Here is a 5212-nt window from a genome sequence, read left to right on the forward strand (position 1 = left end):
TATGATGAAGTTTAATTTATAAAGTAGATGCAGTAAGATATCAACAACGATAGCTAATAATAAAATAGAACAATTATAACAACATACTATAATAAAAGTTACGTGAATGTGGTCTTTGTGTCTCTCTCTCTCAGAATATCTTAATGTACTGTACTTACCTTTCTTCTTCTTGTGATGATGTGATATGACAGAGCGCTAGGCCGCTATTGACCTTCTGATGATAGGTCAGGAGAAGGATCATGTGCTTCTGGGCCACAGTGGACCATGAATAACTGAAACCAGGGAAAACAAAGCCACAGATAATGGGACACTATTGAATTATGCTGGGATCACAGACACAAACCAGGACTATCCCAGGCAAACCAGCCCAGTCATATGGGTCCTACTCCCTATCCCCATACCTACCCCAGGACCAAGTAGAGGTGAGGGTTTCTAGAAACCATCGATTTGCTTGGGGAATCTGAAAGGAGAGCTCCTATTCTCCTTTGCTTATGAGAAGGTCTCCAGGGGTCCAGTTGAGCATGGCTGCACAGACAGGGTGGACAAAGCCTGGTGCGCTTCTCCACGCACCAACGTGGCAAGGAAGCATGGCTACTTGTTTTCTCTGCCCTGAAGAAGTTGTTGGTAGCTGAAAAAGAGCCAGGCCTGGCAAGGCCATGGGGCAGAGACACAAGGGTCAGATGGGAAGGGAGCGGGAGTGCCCCAGCAAAGGCCGAGATTAAAGACAGCAGGACAGTACGCAACCTGCCCTCAAGCCACTCCCACTAGTGTCCTCAGCCTGCCACCACAACCAAGCAACCAATCCTGGGAAATGAGAGGGGACCCCACATTAATGAACACATGGAATGGACAGAGATCCTCTGATTTGACTGACACTTCATTTAAGAAGCCGGGCAGAACAGGCACTTGATACGGAAACGCCATGGTTGTGAATATGGTGACATATCTTGCACATCTGAGTTGTGGCCTGAGATTCACACCCACTTCACAATGACACAGAGAACCCAAAGTTAGAATGTCAAGTCCTGGGTGCCTGGGTGGCTCAGTCGGTTAAGCGTCTGCCTTCAGCTCAGGTCATGATCCCAGGGTCCCAGGATCGAGTCCCCAAGAGTCTGCTTCTCCCTCTGACCCCTCTCGTGCTCTCTCTCTCACTCTTGTTCTCTCAAATAAATAAATAAATAAATAAAATCATTTAAAAAAATGTCAAGTCCTAAAGGCAGAAGTCTTGCAACTTTGAAATAAAAGTCCCTCTTGGGGCACCTGGGTGGCTCAGTTGGTTAAGCGACTGCCTTCGACTCAGGTCATGATCCTGGAGTCCCAGGATCGAGTCCCGCATCAGGCTCCCTGCTCGGCAGGGAGTCTGCTTCTCCCTCTGACCCTCCCCTGTCTCATGCTCTCTCTCTCTCTCTCTATCTCATTCTCTCTCTCAAATAAATAAATAAAATCTTTAAAAAAAAAAAGAAATAAAAGTCCCTCTTTTAAAAAATATTGCCTTAGAGTCTAGTCTTCTAGAGCATTCTGTTATATAGACATGCGATTCTACACACAGGAAAGGTCTGGCCTTTGGGGGAAGCGCTTTGATAGAATATACAAACAAAACAAAACAAAACAAAAAACGCACTTAACCTTCAGCCCAGGGTTTTATTTCTCAGCATCTGCCTTAGAAAAATAATTGCCCATTTTCAGAGTTGTGTTGTTTATAATAGTGAAAAATTGGAAATACCCTTAATATCAGTCAATAGAGGAGTGGTTAAATAAACAACTGCCATCTTCACACTACTGAGCAGTAAGTTTTCAAAATGTGTTAGGTTTTGTATTATTCTGAAGTGGAAAATTCCTCAAGACAAAGATTTGAAAAAGCAAGATATGGAACAATACATACAGTATGGGATTATTTATGTGAACACACATGTAACACACCTCGGGCACATATACATAAAAGCGTGTATTTATCTATAAATTTGTAATGTAAGTAAATGTGAGAAATAAAGATCTGGAAAGATAGTCACCAAACTGAAAATAATGGTTAACTCTGAGGTGGGGACTACAACTGGGAGATTGAAGGTTAAGGTAGATGTGCTCACTGTATGGGGACGTTCAAATTTTTTACAGCAAAAATATATTCAGGCAGCGTTACCCATTTTTTTTTTTTTAATTGCTGCCTTGTAGCAGCCAGGAAACAGATAGTACAAATGAGGATAATTTGAGGAGAGTTTAATTAAGGGACAATTTGTAAAGTTACAGATAAGGTTCAGGAGAACTACTTAGGAGAGCGATGTGGAAACAAGGAGAAAGTTATGTAGTAACATTTCCTGGAGGAGAACCGTGACCTGTGTTCGAAGGATATAGCCAGTCAGAGGAGTTAAGAAATAAATTCCCTGATGTCATTCTCCTTCCCTCACCTTCTGGAGCTGTCCACTGGCCAAATCCAATGGGAAGCCAGAGAATAAGGGAACTTGTTGATATAGTCCATAGAGTGAGACTTCTGGGGCAGAAAGCAGAGGGCAACGTGGTGGACAGTTATCATACTTAATATAAAAACAGCTGCCATAATTGATAAAAAAAGGAAAAACAGCTCACCAAATGTTGGGATGTTTGACTAAATGTCACCGCACCCCTTTCCTGAATTCTGAACAAATTGAGATCTATTAAAAATGAATAAGGCAGGTGGGAGCCAAGTATCACCTTCAGTATGGAATAGGGGCTGGGATGGAAGACCATCTAGTGTGAGAAACAAATGTCTTCCCAATACGGAATCTGAGAATGTGCATCGTGCCGACCTATCAGAGCGTATGCTGCAATAGAGCAGACCCCTCCCCAAGACAGAAAGGGAGAAGATGCGCTGAGCACGACCAATCGTCGTTTCTTCATTTCACCATTACACAGGTCACGTGGCCTTTTCTGGGGTAGAGTAAGGGAAGGGGAAGAGTGTCCAGAATGTCCTCGCCCTCACATGGATTGAATGATAGGGAGAGGGGAGGGTGTGTTCCTTGCTAACAACCAACAGAAAAACTGGGCAAAGAATATGAACAGGAAGCTTATATCCAGTGAGACGAAGATAACAAAGGAAGGGAGAGAGGAGGAAGGGGAAAGAAAGTCAGAGGGGGGGAAAGAGGACAGACCTCTCTCCCTGTGGGTGTTTATGGGGTGGAGATAGCGATGTAGAAGATACCTCACAGGGAAGGTTGAAAACCAGCAGGGAGAGGGTGCTCATTTCCTTCTTCATAGATTTCCATGGTTTAATTGTTATGTAAAGTGTCTGTAGTTAAAAACAAAACCTCAATGTGTGGAAAAGCCTTAAGTTCCTTTTTTAGAAAGAAGAGAGTGTTAATTTTGTCAAATGCAAATGGTACAAAGAGATGAAGTGTGGATTTTTGGGTGGGACTGTGAACCAGGAGGTTCCTACAGACACCAACAAGGGCAGCTGTGGGCGTTGTTGCAACCCCGGGTTTGGTTCTGGGGAGGTGAGGAAGTGTCACTAATGAGTGAACACGATGCTTTCTAAGAACTGGCTATGGCAAGAAAGTGGGGTGGTATCTGGAGGGGAACTAAGGGTTATGGACAGACTTTGTTTCATGATCAGGGAGATTCGAGCCTATTTATATGCAGCGGGGAAGGTGACAACACAGAGGGAGAGAGAAGACAGGCCATGAGCAAGGTCACAGATGAGACAGATGGAGGGAAATCATGGCCTCTAAAATAGGTGGGAAGGAAGTAAGGTGAGGGCAGTAAGCTTGTGGGTGAGAAAGGAAGACAATTTCCAGTCAGAGAAAAGGCAAGGGCACCTCCTGATCAAGAGGTGTGGGGGATCTGAGGAGAGAGTTCCGCTTCAGAATCTGGTTAAGTTGGAGACTAGTCATGTCACCAGTCTGGTAGTATCCACGGTAAGGTTAGCACAGATTGGTCTAAGTTCGGTGGATTGTAAGGAGCACGTGTAAGACAAGAAAGTTGTGGGAGTTAAGAACCCTTGAGAGAAGGTGATTCAATTGGAGTCTAGTGTGGACAGAAAAAAAAAAGGGGCCTCTTCATGTGTCAAGAGCACTCCCTACTTCCCATACAATTGCAGTAATTGCCTGTTCATTTGCTGTCACCAACCCCTGTTAGAGTATAACCATCTCCATTCTCTAATTCTCTCTCTGTGAATAGAGACTATGTGGTGTATGGTAATTATTTGGTAAATAGCTGTCCACTGAATAACTTAGGGGAAAAGAGGGGACAGTGTGATGTAATGGATCTCTTAATGAGCTAGAGAAGAAAGTAGAGTGGGATTCCATTTAATTAAATTCAACCAATATGGGCATCACTTCTACATTTAGGTACTAGGCAAACCACAGCACATGAGCAGATGCAGTCCTGCGTCTACAGAGCCTGGGCTGGAGGAATACCAGAGCAGAATGTGGAGGCTGAGATCAGAGATTGACATGATGAGATTTACAATTTGGAGGTGGAGGTGCTCTAGGTGATGACTCTGTCCAACTATCTTTTGATTACTGATCAGAATTGTCTGAGCCACATGGGGAAAGGAGGAAAGTTCCAGGCTGCATTATGGCAGGGGGAGAGTACAGTGTGCCTGGGGGCAGACAGAAGGAATGCAGAAGGTAAAGTTAGGAAAAACAGCGCAGCGCATAATGATTAAAAGCATATGCTTTTTTTTTTTTTTAAAGATTTTATTTTATTTATTTATTTGAGAGAGAGAGAATGAGAGACAGAGAGCATGAGAGGGAGGAGGGTCAGAGGGAGAAGCAGACTCCCTGCCAAGCAGGGAGCCTGATGCGGGACTCGATCCCGGGACTCCAGGATCATGACCTGAGCCGAAGGCAGTCGCTTAACCAACTGAGCCACCCAGGCGTCCCAAAAAGCATATGCTTTGATTCAGACCTGGATTCAAAATCTGACTTCCCCTCTGCTATGAGACACCTTCTAGACAGTGATTCTTAACCGGTGATGTTACCCCCCAGGAAATATTTGGCAATGTCTAGAGGAATTTTCAGTTGTCCCAGCTCAGTGGGAGGAGAGTGGGGTGCTACTGGCATCAACTGGGTTGAGGTTAGGGATGCTGCTAAACAGGACTGCCCCCTAAAAAAGAACTGTTATGCCCCAAGTGCCAATAGTACCAAAGCTGAGACATTCTGCCTCAAGACTCATCCATAAAATAGTTTCAATAATGCCAACCTGTTAGACGTTTTATGAGAATTAAACCATTTAATGTAGT

This window comes from Halichoerus grypus, chromosome 6 (genome assembly GCF_964656455.1).
Source record: "Halichoerus grypus chromosome 6, mHalGry1.hap1.1, whole genome shotgun sequence".
In the NCBI taxonomy this organism is placed as follows: domain Eukaryota; kingdom Metazoa; phylum Chordata; class Mammalia; order Carnivora; family Phocidae; genus Halichoerus; species Halichoerus grypus.